This window comes from Phyllostomus hastatus, unplaced genomic scaffold (genome assembly GCF_019186645.2).
Source record: "Phyllostomus hastatus isolate PE091 unplaced genomic scaffold, TTU_PhHast_1.1 phas_scaffold_501, whole genome shotgun sequence".
Classification (NCBI taxonomy): Eukaryota; Metazoa; Chordata; class Mammalia; order Chiroptera; family Phyllostomidae; genus Phyllostomus; species Phyllostomus hastatus.
In genome coordinates this window covers 30,935,775-30,961,492 of record NW_025334033.1, presented here as the reverse complement: position 1 = coordinate 30,961,492, position 25,718 = coordinate 30,935,775, and the positions used below count along the sequence as shown (strand labels likewise).

At 38.7% G+C, this 25,718-nt stretch overlaps 1 protein-coding gene across 4 annotated transcripts in view; it reads right to left on the bottom strand.

Annotated features, from left to right (window-relative positions):
- The window catches only part of MAP2K5 (mitogen-activated protein kinase kinase 5), a 254,155-nt gene that overhangs the window by 104,930 nt on the left and 123,507 nt on the right, over positions 1 to 25,718 (bottom strand). The window lies entirely within an intron of this gene.

Sequence of the window (25,718 nt, the reverse complement as noted above, 5' to 3'; positions counted from 1 at the left end):
AAAAGATGTGTGTGTGTGCACACACCTATCAGTCTTTGTTTCGTTTATCCTTTTCTTCCCTCACTTCGTTTCTGACTGCTGTTCGAGTTAACAAAAGCATTGACATAGCTTTTGCCAAGGCAGTCAGTTGCTAAATAATGACACAAAGGGTTTCCGTGAAGCATGCCAGTGACAACAATGAGCCTTTTCAGGAATTCAGGGAGCCCACAAAAACCATCCAAGCAGGACAGGAGCACACAGCGTTTGATGGCACAGAACAGCACCTGCTTCACCGTTTCATCTTCAGTTGCAAAAGTGGTCAGGAACATACTTGTTGTATTTAATATAACATATAATCTTAATTACCCCAAAACTGAACAAGGGGTGTGTATTTTTTAATGGTAACACTTTAAAAAAATCTGCAAATGAGTTAACTCCTCCCCTCTATTCTGCAAAAGGGTCCCAACAAAGTAGCCTGTCAAGGGTAGGTACTTAATTCAAACTTCAAGTTCAAACTCTGTAATTAGCAATTACTGAACCCTACCTACTATGTGACAGGCAATATGCTAGGTACTTCCTCATACATTAGCTATTTAGTGTTGCCTGACAGACAGTAGAATGTAAACTCCACGAAGGCAGAGACTTTGTCTTTTTTATTGACGACTATATTCCCGGCCCTAGAAGAGTGCTGGGCACACAGGTACTAAGTATTCGCTGAATAGAGGAGAAAACAGATGATGGAAGCTACAAACAAACAATATGATTTCACGTGGCTGGTTCTGTTTTGGTGATCAGGGGGTAGATACAGAACATGCTTCTGGAGCATGCACTTCAGATAACACACACACAATGTATATTTCCTGTTGCGGGGGAGGGGGTGGTCTCGGAATACAAGCAGAGGTGCAAGCTCTTTTACCAACTGTTTTTCTGCCTTCAGTTCCCCCAATTTCAGTATAAATCTTACAACACCAACATACTAAATACAGCACTTTCATTACATCATTTCTCTCCTTGAGGAGGAAATTAAATATTCTCTGACACTCCCCCTGCCCCCACCAAAATGTGAACTACTTAGTAGGGTTATGCTTTCAAATGTGCCCCAGCATTTAGCACAACACATACAAATCACAGACAGCCGCCACAGACGCTCAGCATCTGTAGGACTGAAAGACATGTCCGACTCTGCATAGCCTGGTCTTTTCTCCTAAACCTAATTCTCATTATAGGCCTTCAACGTTGAATATTTTCCTTTTCAACAATCTGCTCTTTGATATATTGACACCCTTAAACCACTCTTAAGCCACCCCATCAGATGGACACAGTTAATGAATATTGTAAGCTCCTGGGAGGAGCTGCCTGGAAATCACAAGTTATGCTAAAATTAACAAATCTTTAGCTTTAATCAGACACATAGTTGACTTCAGCAGATCAATAGAGACAGACAAAATAAAGCCATAAAGTTGCTAGATTATATTGTAAAAGGCAAAGTGTAAATAAGAACCTAATTGGATTTTCTCAGCCCTCTGACATCTTGTTTAACTCACCTGTATGACTTATGTACATTCACCTCTTAGCCTAGTTTTCAGGAATATTTTATGTATGAAAAGCAGTAATCATCCAGTCATCCTCAAACCAACCACTGTATTCCAACCCAACTAATCACTGCCTCATAAAGACAATCCCCAAACAACCAAACAAAAAAACCAAACTCTATCGCTAAGCCTTTATTCGTTCTACATGCTCTCCTGCCCCCCACCCCACCCCCACCCCAGGTTTAGAAACCCTTCTTCAATCTTACTGAATCCTGCTCCTTCTTCAACTCAGGTGCCCTGCCCCTCTATTGCCCTAACTACTCTAGCTGTTAAAATCACTGCTTCCTTTGAACGGTAAAGCATTTACTATTTACTGTCTGTACCATTTGCTTGAAACTGAGCATATGACATTTTTAAAAAACTAGCAGTTACTTATCATATTTACTGTTACATGTGTAACCATCCCAAGTAGTAAGTTCACAGGGTGGGAAGATGCTTTATACATCTTTGACTGTACCCCTTCCAAGCATAGTATCTTGCTCACTAGTTGATATTTTTTCCAATACACTAAATTTGCTATATTAAGTATCCCACTCCCCACCAACATCTTGAGACATCATCTGAATGTAACAGACCCTTTTCAGCAAATCCAGTGGATTCAGATGAGCAGGAAAGAGCTGGGTTTTAGTTTTTTGGGTGCCCTGCTGCAAACTCGGCATGTGATGTTTCAGTTCCCACCTCTGCAGGGAGATAACAGCCACCGTGGCAATCTTTACAAAAACTATGAGGACTAGATGAAATAATGAATAAAAATTGCTGTTTAAACTTTCAAACACTTTATGATTGTAAGGTATCATTATTTTCCATTGGTAATCAACCAAGCTGCAACAGTGGTATGTTTCATTATATTTAGAAAATTATTTCTATTGCTACTGTAGCAAATTTAAGCTGTATTTGAATAAAGTACCAGCTGAATAAAAATAATTTCCAAAACCCAGTAAGTAGAACTATAAAACCAATGTAATGATTATGAGGAAGCATTTTTGACAGGCCGTACGCAGGCCGTATGCACTCATGCCTCAACAAGGCTATGGAACCTGTCTCCCTATTTTTACATTTGCTCTGCTATTATCTGTGTTGAACACAGCAGCCAGTGATCCTTTTAAAGCAAATCAGATCATACCACTTCTCTCCCTAAAACCTCCGAGGGCTTTGCAACTCAATGCAAAATGCAAAGTCCTCATGATAATGTCCAAGGCCTTTCCTGAGCTGGCCCTCCACTACCTTTGGCTCTCACTCTCCCTACTTCTTTCCCTGCCAGGCATGCTCCTGCTTTGAGGCTCCATATCCCCGGACTACTCCACTTTCATATGTGTGTATGTGTGTGTATGTGTGTATGCCTAAAATGAATGAAGGAGCAAGATATAGATATATGTATATATCATTCCTTTTAGGTTTCTGCTCAAATGTTACCCTTTTAGGAGAAGGGTTCCCAGCCACCCAGCATGAATAGCAGAACCTCTCTACCCAAGATACTTCTTTCTCTCTGCTCTGCTTCAATGTTATTTTTAACATTTAGCACCATCAACACAACATATCTGCATAAATAAATCTTTTCCCTCACAGTCCTCCCCTTTTGAAGGGAAGGAAGCTCCATGAATGCAGAGACTCCATCTGTTTTGTTTACTGCTATATATAAAATGGTGCCTGGTGCAGACAAGAAAGAATATTTGCTGAGCAAATGGCAAATGAACGATATATCTATTAAGCAGAAGGGCAAACGTGTTCATCCGGAGAAGCACGAATTTGGCCTGAGAAGGAGCTGCATCTTTTCCATACTTAATGACATACTTCAGAATGAATACATTTCACTATTAATGAATACATTTCTTTTTAAAGTATATTTTATTGATTATGCTATTACAGTTGTCCCAATTTTTTCCCCCTTGCTGCCTTCCACCCAGTATCCCTCTTCCCTCCAGCAAGCCACCCTCCCCACCTATAGTTCAGGTCCATGGGTCATACATATAAGTTCTTTGATAAGTTCTTCTCCATTTCCTATACTATTCTTAACATCCCCTTGTTTATTTTGTACCTACCAATTATGCTATTAATCCCTGTGCTTTTCCCCCATTTTCCCCCTTCCCCATCCCTGCTGATAACCCTCCATGTGATCTCCATTTCTATGATTCTGTTTCTGTTCTAGCTGTTTGCTTTTGTTTTTTAGATTCAGTTGATAGTTGTGAGTTTGTTGTCATTTTAATGTTCATAGTTTTGATCTTTGTCTTCTTAAATAAGTCCCTTTCACATTTCATATAATAAGGGCTTGGTGATGATGAACACCTTTAGCTTTACCTTGTCTGGGAAGCACTTTATCTGCCCTTCCATTCTAAATCATAGCTTTGCTGGATAGAGTAATTTTGGATGTAGGTCCTTGCTTTTCATCACACTGAATACTTCTTGCCCGCCCCTTCTTGCCTGTAAGGTTTGAGAAATCAGCTGATGGTCTTATGGGAACTCCTTTGTAGGTAACTCCCTGCTTTCCTCCTGCTGCTTTTAAGATTCTCTCTTTATCTTTAACCTCTGGCATTTTAATTATGATGTTCTTGGCGCGGCCCTCTTTTTGTCCATCTGGTTTGGAACTCTGTGCTTCCTGGACTTGTACATTTATTTCTTTCACCAAATTAGGGAAGTTTTTTTAAATTGTTTTTTTTTTCAAATAAGTTTTCAGTTTCTTGCTCTTCCTCTTCTCCTTCTGGCATCCCTATGATTTGGATGTTGGCACTTTTGGAGATTTCCCAGAGTCTTCTTATTTTTGTTTTTTTTTTCTTTCTGTTTTTGAATTCTTATTTCTTCATTCTGTTCTAGTTGATTATTTCTTCCTTATGTTCCAAATCATTGATTTCAACCTGGGCTTCCTTCTCTTCATAGTTGGTTCTCTGTAGATTTTTCTTTATTTCATTTAGTGTAGCCTTCATTTCTTCCTTTATGCTTTTGCTGTAGTCAATGTGTTCTCTGAGCATCCTTGTCACCAGTGTTTTGAACTCTGAATTAGATAGGTTGGCTATGTCCTTTTTGCTTACTTCTTTTTCTGGGGTTTTGTTCTGTTTGTTCATTTGGGCCATATTTCTTTGTCTCCTTGATTTGGCAGCCTCCCTGTGTTTGTGTATCAGTTAGAGCTGCTTTGATGCCCTGTCTTAGTACACCTATTAAGTTGTATGGGGTGGAGCCTTAGGTATTTGCCCATGTGGGACAACCCGCTTCACCGCTTTGTGGCTCTGTATGTGGGGGAGGGGTCAGAGAGGGGACAATGCCACTGAGGACTGCTCGGCACTCACTCCATTTCTAGTCACTTTACCCCCTTCCCATATGCAACTGGTGCCCCTCTAGCCACTGCCCCAGTGGTAGTTCCCAGAGTGGGTGGATGTGTGTTCGTTTTAGGACTCTGTGGGCCCTATAAATGGCCTTTCCCAAGAGACTGGCAGTTTCTTTTGTCACCCCAACTCCCACTGGTTTTCACAGTCAGAAGTTAAGAGGCTTTATTTTCCTGGTGCTGGAACCCTGGGCTGCGTGGTCTGGCCTGGAGCTAGGGTCGCTTGCTACCAAGGTATCCCTCTTGATTTTATCCACATGTGAATGTGGGACCACGTGTTCCATCAGCCACCTCATTGCTGCCACACCATGTCCTCTCTACCCCAGCTCCCTGTCTCCATCCCTCCTACCTGTCTGGATGTGTCCCTCCTGGTTTTTATCCACCACATGTGAATATCGGACTACTCATTCCACTGGCCGTGCTGCACTGCCTCGCCACCACCACACTATATCCTCTCCACTGTGGCTCCCCGTCTCCGCCCCTCCTGCCCATCTGGATGAGTATTTCTTCTTTAAATCCTTGGTTGTCGGACTTCCGTACAGTTCAATTTTCTGTCAGTTCTGGGTGTTTTTTTGTTTTGGGGTTAGTTGTAATCCTTCTTATGGCTGTGCGAGGAGATGAAGCATGTCTACATACGCCTCCATCTTGACTGGAAGTCTAATGAATACATTTCTAAATGACATTTTTCATTTTGAGAACCGTAGGTGCTGTGGAGAGAAATATAAGACCCTGCCCTTCAGGAGAGCGCAGACTTAGGACTTGTTGCTCTTTTCTTTGACCAAAAATAATGCACATGAGACTTCAGGATAACAATACTGCTTTGATATACTCTAAATGGAGTTTTCTTCCTGAACAATTAGCACACTTCTTATAATAAAAACAACAAGAGTTATGTAACTAAGTAGCTCCCAAGCCTGGTTGTACTTAAAAAAAGAAAAGAAAACATTTTGAATTCCACCTCTGGTCTTCTAGATCAGAAACCAATCTAATATAGCATTGTCTTCAGATCGGCGCTTAGAAAAGACCAATATAACCTGCTGTATTTCCCTTTGACTTAATTGCTAGAAAGTTTAGAATATCTGATGAAAACTTCCCTTTCTTGTTTTCCTTTACTTTAAAATAATCAACAGTATTCATTTAAAAAATCATTTTGAATACACAGTTTGATGAGTTTGACAAGCGTATGCATCCATGTAACCATACCACAATCAAGAAATGAAACATTTCCATCACCCCCCAAATTTTCCTGTGATCCTTTATAGTCAATTCCACCCTGACCTCTGGCAACCACTGATTGGTTTTTGCTGTTATAGTCATGCCTTTCCTATGTCCATTATAAATTCCATAATAGTTGTTGTAAGTTTTGCCTTAAAAAGTCTGGATTAGTGTTTGGATGGTATATATCTCTGTCATTAATATTTAAAGTAGAAGTCTTACAGATGGTATAGCGCTGGGTCTTGGTTTTTTAACTGGTCTGACAACTTGTGCTTTTGAGTATATAGACCCTTTACATTTAATGTAATAATTGATATGGTTCGGTTTAACTATACCATCTTACTATCTGAAAAAAGAAACATCTGTTCTTTGTTCCTTTCTTTTTTTTCCTTTGCCTTCTTTTGGTTTAGTTGGGCACTTTTTGGCATTCCACTGATCTTTACTATAGGTTTCTAAGCCCAAGGTTGGCAAACTTTTTCTGTAAAGGGTCATACTTCAGGCTTTGAGGGCTATGTTGTTGTAACTACTCAGTTTTGTCACTGCGATGCAAAAGCAATCATGGATAGTATGTAAATGAATGAACATGACTGTGTTCCAAAAAAAGTTTGTTTATAAAATAGGCAGTGAGACAAATTGGGTCTCTGTGTTAAACTTTACCAGCCTGTTTGAAGCTTATAACTTTTTTAAAAAATGACTGTTCTAGGATTTACAATGTTTCTTTAACTTCTCAAAGTCTACTTTCAAATAACATTAGAATATTTCATTTAAAATTGAAGAAACTTATAATAGTATATTTCCATTTTCTTCCTCTCATTCTTTGTGCTGCTGTTTGTTATATACTTTATCTCTACAGGTGTTATGAGCTCCACAACATAGTATGTATTTCTGCTTTAAATGCTTTTTAAAGAAATTTAAAAGTAAGAAGACTTTTATATGTTCACATTTACCACTGTTGGTACTATTTACTCCACCCATTTGGTATCATTTCTCTTCTGCCATAAATAATTACCTTTAACATTTTTTGTAATACTGATCTACTGGCAATAAATTCTGCTTTGCCTTAGGTACTATTTTTGAAAAATGTATTTACTAACATTGATTGAATTCTTGGTCGACGCTCCCCCCCAAATATTTGAAAGATGTCTTTCCATTATCTTCTGGCATGCATAGCTTTTGACACAGTCTGCTACAATTCTTATCTTTGTTCCTCTTAATATATTTTGTTTTCTCTGAATATTTTAAAGATTTTTAAAATCACTCATTTCATTTTCAATTTTTTTATGTTGATAGCTTTGGTATGGGTTTGTACTTACCCTGGTTAGGGTTTACTGAGTTTCTCAGAATACAGGTTTACGAGTTTCATCAAATTGGAGCCCTACTTCTTTAAATAATTTTTGTTTCCTTTCTGCACTCCCTTCCTTCTGAGACTGTTGTTACACATATATCCTAGGCTTCTTGATACTGTCTCAAAAGTCCCTGAAGACTATGTTCATGTTTTAGTCTTTTTCCTTTGTAGTAATTTTGGATAATTTCTGTATCTCTAACATCAAGATCACTAATGGGTTATTCTGTAGTATCTAAGCTATTTTTAATTCTACTAAGCAATTTTTTTATTACAGATATACTACTTTTCATCTCTAGATGTTTCACTACGTATTCTTTTTTGTCTTCTATTTCTCTCTATGTAATGCTCTTGTTTTCCTTGAAATCCTTGAGTATATTTATAATATTTATAGTAACTGTTCTTAAGTCCTTTTGTGCTAGGTCTATCATCTCAGCAGGAAGGAGGCTCCGATTTCTATTGGGTGACTTTTCTCCTGGTTATCTTATTTCATCCATTATCAGAAGGATTCTCTGTTCACCTACTAACTTTTATTTGGATGCCAGATATTGTAAATCTTATGTTGTTAAGTGCTGAATATTGTTACCATCCTTTAAAGTGCTTTGGACTTGATACTGGCAGGTAGTTAACTTACTTGCATATAGCTAGGTCATTTTGAAGCTTATTTCATAGCTCTTTTTTAATAGACAACCTATAGTGACCCCTACTTTAGGGCTAGTGTAGCCCCACTATTAAAGCATGCCCCTTCTGAAGTCTCTCTTGAATGCTCCAACAAGGTCTCTCCATTCTTGTTGGTTGGAATTTTAAAAATTCCCAACCTGTGTAAACATTGAAAATTGTTTAGATTATAGCTCCCCCCAAATTTTCTTTCCCAGATAGTAGTTCATTGTCTAGATTTGTAAGATTTCATTCTATGAACCCATAGGTTGATATACAGCCTAAAACTTAAGGAGATTCTGACATAATTTCATGAGTTCCTTTTCCTGCATAGTTTCTGCCTCTCCAGGACTTTTCCTGATAAATTCTAGCTATTTTGGCTTCTTGATCTCTAAACTCTGTCTTTTCACCTTTGGGGTGTGTATGAGTTTCCTCTCCCTATGCTGCAGCCCAGAAATTGTCTCCAGGCAGAAAGCTCAAGTGATTACACAGCTCACCCCATCAGTTTTCCTTCTCTCAGGGATCATAGTCCTGTGCTGCTTGTTATCTAATGTCTGAAAATAGATATTTCATAAACTTTGTCCAATTTTTTAGTTACTTTTGGTGCAAGGCAAGTCCCATGGCAATAATTCCTCCCTAGGCAGAAGTGGAAATAATCCCTTTATCTTAAAATTCTTATTTTTTGCCTTTTGTTTGTTGTTTTGACCTCATATATTAAGCTGCCTCAAATCCTTTTTCAAAACAGATATGATATAAATATTAGGATTTTATTTAGGTAGCCTAAAACTGAATTCATGTGGCAGAATATTAAGCAAATGAAATCTTTTTCAATGTTGGAATGAGGATACTCCTGTGATTTCAATTTTACTTTATCTGAGTAAAATATTCCACCTGGACTTCTGGCCAAGATGGAGGCACAGGTAGACACACTGTGCCTCCTCACACAAGCAAAAGAAGGACAAAAACAATTTAAAAACAAAAAACAACCAGAACTGACAGAAAACTGAACTGTATGGAAATCTGACAACCAAGGAGTTAAAGAAGACACATTCATCCAGACCGGTAGGAGGGGCGGAGATGGGCAGCCAGGTGGAGAGGACTCATGGCAAGGCGGCAGCTGGCAGACTGGGTGGTCCCACATTTGAGTACAGATAAACTGGGAGGAACAACTGGGGAGCGAGACAGACTGTGCAACACAGGTTCCAGCAAGGAGAAATAAAGCCTCAGAACCTCTGACTGAAAACATCTGTGGGGGTTGCAATGTCAGGAGAAACTCCCAGCCTCACAGGAGAGTTTACTGGAGAGACCTACAGGGTCCCAGAATGTACACAAACCCACCCACATGGGAATCAGCACCAGAAGAACCCAATTTGTTTGTGGGAAGCAGGGGAAGTGACTGAAAACTGGCAGAGAGTAGAGCAAGCAGCACTGACCCTCCCTGAACCCCTTCCCATACAGCATCACAGAGCAGCAACATGGGTTGCCCCACCCTGCTGAACATCCAAGGCTTCACCCTCTTACTATGTAACAGGTGTGCTGAGAGAAAAAAGTGGCCCAAATGAAAGAACAGATCAAAGCTCTAGAAAAAATACAAAAACGATGAAGAGATAGCCAACCTATCAGATGTACAGTTCAAAACACTGGTAATCAGGATGCTCACAGAATTGGGTGAATATGGTCTAAAATTCGAGGAAAAAATGAAGACTATGCTAAGTGAAATAAAGAAAAATGTACAGGGAACCAATAGTGATAGGAAGGAAACTGGGACTCAAATCAATCAATGGTGTGGACCAGAAAGAAAAAAGAAACATTCAACCAGAGCAGAATGAAGAAACAAGAATTCAAAAAAATGAGGAGAGGCTTAGTAACCTCCAGGACATCTTTAAACGACCCAACATGCAAATCATAGGGGTACCAGAAGGAGAAGAGGAAGAGCAAGAAATGGAAAACTTATTTGAACAAATAATAAAGGAGAACTTCCCCAATCTGGCAAAGGAAACATACTTCCAGGAAGTCCAGGAAGCTCAGAGAGTCCCAAAGAAGTTGGACCCACGGAGGAACACACCAAGGCACATCATAATTACATTAGCCAAGATTAAAGATAAGAGGAGAATCTTAAAAGCAGCAAAAGAAAAGGAGATAGTTACCTACAAAGGAGTGCCCATTTGACCGTCAACTGATTTCTCAAAAGAAATCTTACAGGCAAGAAGGGGCTGGAAAGAAGTATTCCAAATCATGAAAGGCAAGAACCTACATACAAGATTACTTTATCCAGCAAAGTTATCATTTAGAATGGAAGGGCAGATAAAGTGCTTCTCAGATAAGGTCAAGTTAAAGGAATTCATCACCACCAAAACCTTATTATATGAAATGTTAAAGGGACTTATCTAAGAAAAAGAGGATCAAAACTATGAACAGCAAAATGACAACAAAGTCACAGTTATTAACAACCACACCTAAAATGAAAACAAAAACAAACTAAGCAATCAACTAGAACAGGAATAGAATCACAGAAATGGAGATCACTTGGAGGGTTATTAGCAGGGGAGTGGGAGGGGGCAAGAGGGGGAAAAGGTACAGAGAATAAGTAGCATAAATGGGAGGTAGAAAATAGACAGGGGGAGGTTAAGAATAGTATAGGAAATGTAGAAGCCAAAGAACTGATATGTATGACCCACGAACATGAACTAAAGGGGGGGAATGTGGGTGGGAGGTGGGTGTGCAGGGTGGAGGGGAGTAAAGGGGGAAAAATGGGACAACTGTAATAGCATAATCAATAAAATATATTTAAAAAAATTCCCCTGATATTTGAGCAATAAACAATCCTAGTATATAGTCACTCAATTTACTTTTTCCAAATTTTTGTCTAAAACATACAGATGCTACAATGCTCAAAAATAGCTCCAGGAATACTCAAATAACTTAATTTCTTTCCTTGTATGGGGGGAGGGGTTGTTTTCAATGTCACTCAAAGCCATAGACAACAGCATGAGGAGTAAGGGAGAAGGATTACTTTGAAAGAAGTAGTTATATTTATGCTTATTTTAATGCAATCTCAAGTTATAGAAAACAACAACAATCATAGGCATGCGAGCTTCTCATTCAGCTCATTTGAAAACATTGTAGCCTTTCTTCTGTAAGCAAAGCGGAGAAAAGATGAGTCATTAAAGTGACTGATTATAAATGGCAATCATCAGGGCAGATGTAAGTCATTTTGCTTTAATCAGACCATTAATTATTAGGGTTTATCAATTAGTTTTATTGAGGGCAAGGGAGCTTAAATGAATACTAGGGCATTGATTTTAACTAGGACATTTTCTCAAGGAAAATACAAATGAGGTGTGTAGAATCCTGGAATTACAGGTTCTTTTCATACCACTAGAGGAAGTAAGCTTTGTCTAATATAAAACATAAGCCTATAGTGAAGAACTGAATGAACTCTAATCCCTTTTGTATTACATATGAAATACAATGTTTTAATGTTCCCTAATTTGCTATTTGCTTTTAATATCTCTTGGCCAAGAGGTCTATGTCATGTTCAGAAAGTGAGATAAAGGTACAGTGCAAAGTGACCCACTTTTCATATCAGATATTTACCCTCCATTTTAGAAAACACTTGGTCATTTTATGCACAGAGACTTTTATAGGAATCAGAATAGATTCCTATTGGTCAGGTCTTCTCAGAGGAAGCAGAAATGACACACAAAGTGACCTGTGTTTGTATCTCTGTGTGTGTGTGTGTGTGTGTGACATACAAGATGAAGGGACGTACCTGATCTTCCTACAATGACAGGGTTGCTGCGGGAGTTAACAGAGACAGGTGCCTAGCAGGGCCTGTCATAGATCTGGAACTCAATGATTTGTTGAGTGAATAACATAAATGGAAAAAACGTTCTGTAAACTTGAATGTACTATATATACTGGAAGCTACTGCTTTGCAGAACTGGTTATGACAATGACTCTTACCCTGGAAAGTCAATATGTAGATCAATTAGTACTGGACCAGACCCAAATGCTATAAACAAAATTCACTTTCATTACACGAGTGCTATCTGAAGGCAGGCTTCTTCTCTAATGTTAAGTGCTGTTCAAAGAAGAGTGAGCAATACCCCATCGCAGCAGGTGTCTTCTGTCTCAATATTTTCTCATCCCTTCACTGAGGCTTCACAGTAAGCTGAGTTTTTTAATGATGACATAATGAATATTTGAATTGCAGCAGTGACAGCCACACAGATAACAGGTAGTTATGATGCAGTTCTCTTGAGTAATTTGAAGTGCTTAGGAGGTTATTAGAAAAATATCAGGGAGTGGGAAGAATAAAAGGAAGTACAAATAGAGTCTGTGTGTCATGCAGAAAATAATAGAGTTCCTACAGGACCCTGTAACTAAATAAAAATCAACCTTTATCATCACTTTCCTATTCTATCTTTAACAGTGTATGAAATATCAGTTAATCACACTAATCATACACTATGTAATAACGGTAAATGGTAATTTCTTCTGAAAACTGATGCGTACTAGATGACCTGATTCACTGTGACTAAAATATTTAAAGACATATTTGTAGATGCTAACAACTCCCAGGTATCTACTCATGAGAAATGGAAATGTAGAACCAAATAAAGACTTGTATATGAATAGCAGGATTAGTATATGTATCACATTTGTATATGACAAAATGTGATATATCCATATAATAAACTATTATTCCACAATAAAAAGAAATGGAAAGACTGTAATAAAAGACAAAAAAGGGTACTGCATATTTATAAAGGGATCAATCTAATAAGAAGATACAACAATTTTAAAGATTTATGCACCAAACATAGGGGTACCACATATATAAGGCAAATATTAACAGACATAAAGGGAGAAACAGCACTACAATAATAGTAGGGAACTTTAATACCCCACTTACATCAATAAATAAAAGATCATTCACACAGAAGGTCAATAAGGAAACATCGGCTTTAAAAGCCACACTAGACCAAGTGAACTAACAGATATACAGAGAACTTTCCAGCCCAAAGCCACAGAACACACCTTTTTTCAAAATCACATAGAACATTCTCCAGGATGGATCATATGGTAGGCAACAAAATAAGTCTTAACAAATTTAAGAAGACAAATCATATCAATCACCTTTTCCCAAGGGCATGAAACTATACATAAATTTCAAGAAAACTAGAAATTTTACAAATATGTGGAGATTAAACAACATGCAACAAACAATAAGCCCATGAAGGAATAAAAATGACATAAAAATACACTGAGACAAATAAAATTGGAAACACAATGCACCAAAACTTATGGGACGCAGCAAAAGTGATTCTCAGAGGAGAGTTCATAGCATAAATGCCTATCTCAAGATGAAAAAACCCCTCAAATAAACAACATTAAGATGCTAGAAAGAATAACAAAGCCAAAACTTAGTACAAGGAAAGAAATAACAAAGATCAGAGCAGAAATAAATGAAACAGAGACTAAAAAGACAACAGAAAAGGTCAGTGAAACCAAGAGCAGGTTCTTTGAAAAGAGGAACAAAACTGAAAAACCTTTAGCTAGACTTACCAACAAAAATGAGATGCTCAATTAAATAAAGTCAGAAATAAAAGAGACGTTAAAACTGTTATCACAAAAATACAAAGGACTATTAAGAGACAAAAATGATGTCAAAGAAATGAACAACCTAGAAGAAATATGTAACTCCTAGAAATATATAACCTTTCAAGAATGAATCATGAAGAAACAGAAAATCTGAACAGGCCAATTTCTAGTTAGGAGATTGAACCAGCAATTTACAAACTCCCTATAAACTAAAGTCCATAGTCTGACAGCTTCAACCAGTGAACTCTACCAAAGATTGAAAGAAGAATGAATACCAATCCTTCTCAAACTCTTCCAAAAAAACAGAAGAAAACACTTCCAAACACTTCCATTTTATGAAGCTTGCATTACCATGATACTAACACGAGACGAGGATACCAACAAAAGAAAATTCCAGACCATATCGCGGATGAACATAGATGCAAAAGTCCTCAACAAAATATTAGTGAACCAAATTCAACAACACATTAAAAGCATCACATACCATGCTCAAATGGGATTTACTCCAGGGATGCAGGGGTGGTTCAACACTCACAGAGAGATTTAAAAAATTCCATATATAACTGCATCAAAAAGAATAAAATATCTACGAATAAATTTAACCAAGGAAATGAAAGACCTGTACAAGGAAAATTATTAGATGCTGATGAAAGAAACTGAAGACACAAATAAATGTAAAGATAATCTATACTCATTGTTTGGAAGAATTAATATTATTAAAATGTCCATATTACACAAAGCAATTCATAGACTCAATGTAATTCCCATCAAAATTCTGATGTCATTTCTCACAAATAAAACAAACAATACTAAAATGTGTATGGAACCACAAAAGATGCCAAAGAGCCAGGGTAATCTTGAGAAAGAAGAACAAATCTGAAAGCATCATGCTCCCTGATTTCAAACTATATTAAAAACCACAGTAATCTAAACAGTATGGTATTAGACTAAAAACAGACACACAGATCAAACAAACAGAACAGAAAGCCCAGAAATAAGTCCAGGCACATAGGATCAATTAATTTATGACAAAGAAGCCAAGAATATACATTGGGGGAAATAATAGTTTCTTCCCCATTGGAAATAAATAGTGTTGAGAAAACTAGACAGGCACATGCAAAATAGTGAAATTGGAGTGCTATCTCTCACATCATAAACAAAAATGAACTCAAAATGGATTAAAGACTTGAATGTAGGATCTGAAACCATAAAACACCGAGAAGAAAAGATAGGCAGTAATAAGTTTCTTGACAGGAGGTCTTGGTGATGATGTTTTGAATTTAATACGAAAAGCAAATGCAACAATTGCAAAAATAAACAAGTGAGACTACATCCAATTAAAAAGCTTCTGCACAGCGAAGGGAACCCATCAGCAAAATGTAAAGGCAACCTTCTGAATGGGGGAAAATATTTGCAAAATACGTATCTGATAAAGAGCTAATATCCAAAATACATAAACAACTCATACAACTTAATAACAAAAAAATAAGCAATTCAAGTTAAAAATGGGCAGAGGACGTGAACAGATATTTTTCTAAAGAAGGCATACAAAGGCCAAAAGACACATAAAAACATGCTCAACATCACTAATCATCAGGGAAATGCAAATCAAAACCACAGTGAGTATCACCACATCCCTGGTAGAATGGCTAGTATCAAAAAGTCAAGAAATAACAAGTATTGTCAACAATGTGGAGAAAAGGGAACCTTTCTCGGTGGAAATGTAAATTGGTGCAGCCACTATAAAAAGTCTGGAAGTTCCTCAAAAAAAAAAAAAAAAGAATGAAATCTTTCCATCTGCAACAACGTGAATTGACCTAGAGGATACTGTGCTGAGTGAAGTAAATCCAACAGAGGAAGACAAATGCCATATGATTTCACTCAAATGTAGAATCTCAAAAGCAAAATAAGTGAACAAGCAGAACAGAAATAGACCCATAGATATAGAAAACAATTTGATGGGGATGGGGGTTGGTTGGATGAGCGGAAAAGGTGAAGGGTTTAAGTAGTAGAAATTGGTGTATATTAAAAAAAAAGAAAGAAAGAAATTGGTAGCTACAGAATGGTTACAGGACGTAAAGCACAGCGACATGGTCAATCCAGGGAATACAGTCAACAGTGTGATGACTGTATACGGTGTGACACAGGTACTGGAGTTAACAGGATGATCACTACATGGGTTATGTAGGTGCCTGGTCACTGGGTTGTATACCTGTAATTAATTAAGACTGTACATAAACTGTAATTGAAAAATAATTTTTTTCAATTAAAAAGACAAGTACCACATGATCCAGGAATCCCACTTTTGGGTACTTATCCAAAGAAAATGAAAACTCCAACCCAAAAGACATAGGCACACCATGGTCACTGCAACATTGTTTACAATATCCAAGACATGATAACAACACAAGTGTCTACTGACAGATAATGGACTAAGAATATATGGTTTGCATACACAATGAAATGTTATTCAGCCATAAAAATGAAGTCTTGCCATTTGAGACAACGTGGATGGACCTAGAGGGTATCATGGTAAGTAAAATAAGTCAACCAGAGGAAGGCAAATAACTATACGTAGAACCCCTCACAAAATACCAAACCAAAGCAAACCAAACCAAACCAAAAACCCCCAACATTATCAAGCTCATAGGTACAGAGAGCAGCCTGATGATTGCCTGAGGTGAGGACTGGGGGAGAAGGGGGTGAAAACCGAGTTAGAAGATGAATTAGGTCACGGTGGTGTGATGTGCAGCATGGTGACTGTAATCAATAGCACTGTACCCTGTATTGGAGACTGGTGAGGGAGTAAATCCTCCACCAGAGAAAAATTCTGCAGATAGTGATGGATGTTAGCTAGACCTGTTGTGGTGACCATTATGCAATATATACAAATATTGAACCTTTATATTGTACCCTGAAACTAATACAGTGTTGCATGTCAACTACACCCCAATAAAAAGGTATTTGGGAAAAAAGGGGTGCACTGCTGGCACATGCTATGACACAGGCAAACCCAGACATTCTCCTGCAGGAAAGCAGTGAGCGAGAAAAGGCGAATCTGTAATGTCAGACAACAGAGTACTAGCCCGGGAGTCAGTGCTGGGAGCAGGGACTGACTGCACAGGGGCACAGGGGCTCTTCGCTGGGGGGAGGGACATGTTCTAAAATGCATTATGGTGATGATCGTACAGTTCTGTAACTTACCAAAAATCCCTAAATCACTCACTTAAAAACAGATGAATTTTACATGTTAGTTACATATCAATAAATCTCTTTGAAAAAAAAAATCAGCCTCAAACACAATTTAACTTATTAACTTTCCATAGTTTTCCAGGGCTTTGTGGTCACTGGGTTATTTTGCTACTCTATAACAAAATATGAAACACTAATTAATTACACTGATCACCCATTATTTTATCAATGGTAAGATGGTTATTCCCTCTCAAAACTGACATACACCAGACAGTCTGATTATGGTTATAAATATTTAAAGAAAGACATTTTAAAATGTCACTTCTGTATTTTTAAGATTATTTCCCCAAATGACTTAAGGCTATGTATACAAAGTGGGAAAACAACTGATTCAAACATGAAAAATCTCTTCAAGTAACCTAGATGCCTTGATAACCTCCGGTAACTGCTCTGACTGATTTTCAGGCCGGACTGATTCTTTTTTTTTCTCTTCTTTCACTTGAATTGACCAAATTGACTGTGGAAATTGGTATCGTGTTGAGACAACCCATGTTGCCACCCATAACTGCCTCATGCGGGAAACTCTATCTTCACACATGCTGCATCAATTAGCCATTAAACAATCCACACAAACAGCAGCAAGCTGAAGCTTGCTAATAAAGGCCAGAGCCCACAAGAGCTTGTGCTTTCTGCAGCTCTTCACAAAAGGCTCCTCTGCCCACTGCCCAGCCCCCACCCCCACCACAATCTGGGGCAGACCGGGAGGCTACCCTGGGTCAGGATATGGCCGGGTGCCAAGGGCACTGTTCAAAACAGATAGATAAAAGCTTTCACAAAACTACAGTTGAAGTTACCCAATGTGCTTTGTGCAGGGACCTATAAGTCAATTTCCCGGTAAGATGAGTTCCAAAGAAATCATGACTTTGCACATGCTTCTACACACCCTCTCTTTTCAGGAAAGGAAAATCATGCAGGAAAGGAAAACCATGCAAATTGAGGATTCTCTTTTTGCTGTGATCTACTCCAATCAGGTGCTGGTGATGTCTCCCACTTCTGCTCCCCTTGTCTCCATTTTGTATTGTATTTAAAATATTTAATTTGCTCTGTGCTTTCATGTGTAAGCCACACTGAGAGCTCTCAGAAATAGGCATGGTACAATTCTCAGGAAGCAAAAATAAACTTCTCTTCAACTTTTTTCCTCTATACAGCAATTACACTGTTTTGCTTGAATGCCAGAAAGCCACTCTCAGTGTATCAGGAGCCAGAGGACACATTAGCAGGTCTCCACTCTTAGCAATCTCTCCTAGCACTGTGCCAGGGTGCTTCAGCAACCTTCTTTCATTATGCTTAATTATCTTATGAAAAGACAACAACTAATATATCTATCTAGTTATTTCTTGGGGACTGCATTCTAATGAATGAGAACAGCAGGTACAATTAAATATAGACTATGCTGACATTCTGCATTACAAATTCATCTGTGCACAACAGGAACACACTTAAGAGAAAACCACAATGCAATATAAAAGTTATTCTAATCATTCCATTACATAATAAAGGGTAGGTCATCCAAACATTCTTGCAAAAAGCTTTAAATAAAATTAAGTAGCATAATTAGCTATCCTAAATAGCTGTTACTGTCTAGAGTGTCATGATTCAGTTGAGAATGGCGGCAACAAACATGGTTTTCCTCCCTCATGTATGATAAAGGCAGGGCACATGCAGCATTTTCCAGGCTAAGAACAAGGGCAAAGGCCTGGGCTTCTCCATTCTGCCTTCCCTCAATCCTTTCCCTGTAAGTACAAGAGGTTCCCTGCATATGTGGGGGATCTTAGATTCGTACCCGGCTACATGTACGTAGTCTGGTCTGTCTGTGGAAACACCAGGTGTGGTGGAACAAGTTCCTGGGAGTCAGGAGGAATCTATATTCTGCCCCAGCTCTGGGACAACCTACTCCCGTGAGTCTAAGATATCACTATTTTAAGGCTCTTACTGACTACAAAAGCCTTTCAGTGGAAAAGGAAACAAAAAATCCAATGGAACACTACATTAAATACATACATAAATTTAAGATACATTTTGATTGTAGATTTGACTTGGAGTAGCACATCCAGAAGACCAGCTCTGGCAAACAGATATAATAAAAGTTATAGCAGATAACACTTCTTTGGTACTTGCTACATGCCAGGCACTGGGCCAAATACATTATCATCACATGCCTTAACTCATTTCATTATCGTTATAACCCTTGATGGATACTATTAAACCCATTTTATAGATGAATACATTGAGAATCAAATTAATGAAATTAGTTGTCCAAGGCCATACAACTAGAGTCTCCAATTCTAATTCTTACACCTTAACAAACTGCATTATATTTATGAGATAAATCTCATCTGATTATTATTCTAGCTTTGGCACTGAAGCTGGCTGACTTTTAAGGGTTTTTAGATTGTTCTACTTCTCACAGAATAGTAGTTATAGAAGGGAAGTTTGGGGAAGGTTCTAACTATTCTCTCGATCTCTTGCAGCTTCTCTTGAGAAGCAGTTATTTGAACTTTAATAGTAGCTATTATGTGCCAGATAGCATACTATGACTCAAAGAGGTTAAAGAAACTGACCCAGGGTCATATAACTGAATTCAATTAAGAGGCATAAGCTACACTTAAATCTGGGTCTGCTGACCCTAAAACTAGAGCTCTTCCACTAGGCTATCAACCACTTTATTGCCTTTCTTGTGACTCAGGTTTTGTTTTTTTTTCCAATCCATTTTGAGACTCCATTTTCTCAACTAAAAATACAGTACAATCCTTGCAAGATTATCATGAAGCTTAAATAAAACAATGTATACAAAAGATCTGCTGCAGTAGTACACAGAAGGCACTCAGTGAATGATAATAACAATACTCATTATCGCACCCAATCCAGAATGAACTTGATCCTCCAACAGAAAGAATGGATTTGATTTCCATGGTGCTGATCACCTTAAACCTTACCTTTGGAGAAAGAGACAGCCAGAGAGGTCTTCTAACTATTAAACATTTTTTGGCAGCATGTTCTATCTGAGGATAAATATCTTACTTTACTACTAGAAAGGAGAGCAAAGGATGACTTTCAATTAAGCTACATTACAAAAATATGCATTTGGTATATAATTATTATCATAAATTAACTGTGGCCTCCAATCTCTGCCAAAAGAAACGGCCCATCACATAGCTGTTCTCTCTCTCCTTCTGATGAGCTCCTAAACTTCAATGTTTGCTTAAGAAACAAAGCTATAACCAAAGCTACCTGCGGAGTCTGGTGAATCAAATATTCATCAGACTACATACAGAATGCATCTTGCTGGATGGTTGGAGAGGGGTCACCAAAAAGGTGAGGGGCTCACGTGAGGGTACCACAAAGACCCGTGAGTCAAACACACAATGATCACATGGTCTGCTTTAATCTCAACACCCAACAAGGCAGAGGATGTTGGGGGATGTAATAGGGGGACTAACAACCCCTCTTCCATCTGCATTCCTTCCCTGTGTACCACTGGGCCTTGATTCTTCTCTCTTCGCTATGGCTTTTACTGATCCTCATTCTCAGAATGGGACGAGGAGGTGGCCTGCAAGGTAACTCCCCTGGGTTCCTCATCCTCTTAGAGATTTCCTAAAAGTGCTGACTGTTTACAACAAATCCTATCACGGATGCGGGGTGGGGGGACCAAGTCTAGGACAACCCTTTCTAATTAAGTAGACCACCCAAATAAAGAAACTATAGAAAGATCACATATTCTTTTTGAGATCATTGTAGACTCAGCCACTACTGAGAAATAATACAGGCACCCTGCAATACCCGCTCTGTCTCCACACCACCGCGTACTGACACTCACACAGTCAAGATGGAGACTGTGTCTATTACCGTTTCCTTTCATAGCCATGCCCGCTTCCCTCCCACCCCCTCAACATCTCATCAGCCCCTGGAAACTGCTAATCTGCAATCCACTTCTGTAATTCTATCACTTCAAGAATGTTAGAAAAATGAAATCATATAGTACACAACCTTTTGTGATAGGCTTTTTTTCACTCAGCATGATTCCCTGAGGATTCATCCAGGTTACGTGTATCAACAGTTCCTTTTTATTGTTGAGTAGTATCATATGGCATGAATGTACCCCAGTTTATTTACCCATTCACTCATTAAAGAGCATCTGGGTTTTGGACTATTATGAATAAAGCTGCCATAAACATTTGTGTGCAATTCAGTTTTTGTGTGTACCTAAGCCTTTCATTTCTCTGGGATAAATGCCCAGGAGTGCAAATGCTGGGTCACATGGTAGTGGCATGTTTGGATTTTTCAGGAATGCCAAACTGTTTTCCAGTGGGCTGTATCATTTTTCATTCCTATTAGCAATGTAACAGTCACCTAATTCCTCTGTATCCTCGTCAGCATTTGGTGTTGTCACTATTTTATTTTAGCTACTCTCATAGGTGTATAGTAATCATGTCCTTGTGATTTTAGTTTGCATTTTCTCAATGGCTAATGTTGCTGAACACCCTTTCTTGTGCTTACCTGCCATTTGTAGGTTCTCTTCAGGGGAGTGCATCTTCATGCCTTTTGCTCATTTTCTAACTGAACTGTTTCTTTACTGTTAAGTTTTGACAGTTCCTCACATATTCTAGACATTCTTTAAGAGAACACTTTCAGTAATACTACACAGGGTTTCATGTCTTTTGAAAATCATTATCACAAATGCAGAAATCTCCAGTGATTACCCGAGGCAAACAGAATGAATGACCAATGGGGAGATGGAGGCTTCGTTTCTATAGATATTCATTTGTGCGGATAGTCAGCGCTGGAGAAAAACCAACAACCCAGAGTCATTAAACTAGTTTGTTTACCTCAGTTAATGGGCTAAGTCTATTTTTTTCCAAAAACAAATGTTCATAAGTGATGATCTCCTACAGCATTGGCATGTGATTAATAATTACATCTAAAGGACAATATTTAAAAGATGTAAAACCAGGAGCCAAAGTGTAACTGTGCTCCTAGCACGAGTACTTGCTTAACTGGAATGCCTCCTTCCAGACACGCTGGACTCCGTAGTCACAAAGCTCAGGAAGGGAGCTCCGTGACCCAGCTCTCTTGCACTGCAACGGAAAACCAGCTGCAGAAGATTCCTTCCAAAATGACTTGGGTTGTTCAAACACTAACCAGTTCTTTAAAAAAACTGTGTCTGGTGCTCCAGATGGCAAAAATATGGCTTAGGTTACTTCAAAACTCACTATAACCTATGAGAAAGCACAAACTGTAAATCTCCACAAAAGAGGTTGTTATAGAAGTTTGTGCACATTACATTTCTTCCTAAGTTACTCAAAGTTAATGAGGTTACTTTTCTATTGAGAGCAATGCTTTCCAACAATGTTCTCCCTAAAGAATCACTTTACCCAGCAAATGATCATTCCGTGAATTTATTTTTGTCACAAACCTTAACTTTTACATAGACTAGGCATTCTTCTAACGCTACCCCCTTGACATCCAAATTTCTTTCCTAATTAAAAGGTTTTACTTCTACTATGTCATTCCTCTTCTCTCATTTAACAAATCTAATAAAATAAGTTGGTGATGTAATGCAAATACTCTTGTAACATTTTTTAATCTGAAAATTTCCACTGACCTCATTTAAAAGGTATTAGCAAATATGTATAACATTTATTTGCCTACACTCTTTTGGATTATCAGCTTCCAGTTTTCTCCCAGATTCCTTCCTGAAAAAGGGTGCCCTTGCATGGGCACCTTCTTGTACTGTTGGGGGGCAACTTCTTATAGACCTATAATCATTTCAAAATAAAAAGATTTTTAAAAAAGCCTTTGCTTCCGTCTAAGTTGTTATTCTATATGTCCTTTTAATAATTCTTTGTTAATGATAAAACTTTATTTTCAGTATATAGTTTAAAACCCTTTCCCCTTAAAAATGTCTTCTGATTTAATTATGTGGCTCTGGTTTAGAAAGCAACCACTTTTTTCTCAATCTGCTTTAATTCTCAATCTGTTTGCATTTCAGTCTCTTATCTGAAGTTCTACAATATTTCGTATTTCCTAGAGTTCTCCACTTCGGAGGGACACAAAATAAACTGTACATGCTAGGCACTTACAACAGTGCCTGGTACAGAACAAGTGCTTAATAAATACTATGTCATTATTATTCTCAATCTTTTTCTTTCTTCTCCTATATGCCTCTCTGATTTGTTTTGTTCTCTTACCTTGACAACACATCAAACGTTCTTTAGTCACAAATCACACGATCCAGAATCCTGATGCTTAAAGGAACCTGAGTGACCATGCAGCTATCCCCTCATTGCATACGAGGAAACAGAGGCCCAGAAAACAGGAACGGTCTGCTTTTGCAGGTCACACAAGGCAGTCAGTCAGTGGGACTGAACTGGAAATCCAAAGAAAGCTTCGTTCTTTCTTAGAAGCTGAGCATTTTTTAAAAATATTTTATTTATTTATTTTTTAGAGAGGGAAGAGAGAGAGAGAGAGAGAAACATCAATGTGTGGTTGCTGGGGGTTATGGCCTGCAACCCAGGAATGTATCCTGGCTGGGAATCGAACCTGGGACACTTTGGTTCCCAGCCCGTGCTCAATCCACTGAGCTACACCAGCCAGGGCGAAGCTGAGCTTTTTAAGTTGTCCAAGTCAGTGCTGCACCTGTGTCGTTCTTTAATGCTATCTGAGGGGGGGAATGCTTAACTACGGACAGAAAATTTTGTGCAGTTTCCAGATGCTCCAAATTGCTGGCCAGTGACAACAGCAACTGTGAAGTTTCTCTCTCTCTCCCTCCCATGCTCTCTCTTTCTTTTTCTGACATTACAAAAGTCCTTTAAATCATGAAGGATTTCTTTGTTTTCAAACTGCTGAGCTGCTAGATGAAACGTAGGTAGGATTTTTTTAGGAACCAGGAGATAGAGTGATTAACAACAGAATTACGGAGACTCTTTGAAAGAATGGTTTTTGTTTTTGGCAGGGGAAATTTCTTTCTAAAATACAGCTTCTACCACATTACTAAGAATGCCTTCTTTCTCTTCCTTTTTTTGAAATTTATTGATTTTAGAGAAAGAAAGAGAGAGAGGAAGAGAGGGAAGGAAGGAGGTGCGGAGAAGGAGAGACAGAAACACTGAGTTGTTCCACTCATCGATGCATTCATTGGCTGATTCTTGTATATGCTCTGACTAGGGATCAAACCAACAACCTTGGCTTATTGGGAGGATACTCTAACCAACTGGACTACCCAGCTAGGGCTCTCTTCCTTTTTCGTTTTTCTTTAAGATTTTATTTATTTATTTTTAGAGAGAAGGGAAGGGAGAGAGAAAGAGAGACAGAGAAACATCAGTGTGTGGTTGCCTGTCATGTGTTCCCTACTAGGGACTTGGCCCACAACCCAGGCAGGTGCCCTGACGGGGAATAGAACCGGCAACTTTTCACTTTGTGGTACGACGCCCAACCCACTAAGCCACTCCAGCCAGGGCCAAGGGTCTCTCTTTCAACAGAAAAAAAGTAGAAACCATGTATTTTTAAAACACACTGAACTTCTGCTAAAAGTTTAAGCAATGGTGACTCCTCTCTTTCTCTTAAAACCCACAGGCAATCCATCAGAATATCTATTGATTCTACATTTAAAATACAATGTCTATCTGGAAAAAGTCCAGCATTGTTGATATAACAAGAACTGTTTGCACATCGATATAACCTGGCAGCCAAGGAGAGTGGACTGGAATGTGCGTGCATGACAATGCGGACTTTACTGTACTAGTCAGTGGGGGTAGTAGATGCTGTGAGTGAGCATGTGTGCTGTGTGGCTGTCACATTCAAAATGACTGAGTAGAGCAACAAATCTGCATCAGATTTTGCATTAAGATTGAACAATGCTCTGCAGACTATTTGGATAATTCAGAAGCCCGCAGCTATGGGAAACTAGTGATTGGCAGCTTCATCACGACAATGTGCTTCCTTATGCATCACATCTTGTTCAGAGTTTTTTGGCAAAACATCCAATCACTCAGGAGGCTCAGCCCCCCTACAGCCCAGATTTGGGGCCCTGCGACTTCTGGCTTTTCCCAAAACTAAAATCACCTTCAAAAGGGAAGCCATTTCAGACCATTGATGAGATTCAGGAGAATATGACGGGGCAGCTGGTGGCCATTAGGAGAACTATGTGAAGTCCCAGGTGCCTACTTTGAAGGGGGCCGAAGTGTCATTGTCTTATGTACAATGTTTCTTGTATCTTCTTCAATTTAAGTGTCTTTTTCATAGTACATGGCTGGATACCTTCTGGACAGACCTTGTTTATCCAGAATCTGACCACTTTCCCCATCTTCACGATAGTGTCCTTGATTGGAGCCTCTGTAATTCACCTGGATTACTGACTGCCACAGTTCTTAATAGCTGATTCTACCCTCGCCCTTTTCTTGGCTGCAGGCATGCTGGCCTCTTTGCTGTTCCATAAACATGCCAGGCTCGTCTCGCCTGGTATCTTTTGCTCTCTTACTGTCCTCCCCCACCCCGCCCCCATATACCTATCTGACGAGCAACTCTGCTCCTGCAAGTCTTTGCTCCACTCTCCTCTCCTCTTTGAGGTCTACCTAATAAACAATGCAAGCCGTGTTTTGCCTCCCCTAAGCCTGATCTACTTTTTCTTTTCTCCATATTACTAACCACCTTCTAACACGTACTGTATTTATTTTTTCATTATATTGATTATTTATGGGCTGTTTCCCAACCCTGGCCCACTCCTGCTAGAACGTAACTTCCATGATTGTAGGAACCTTTTGTTTTA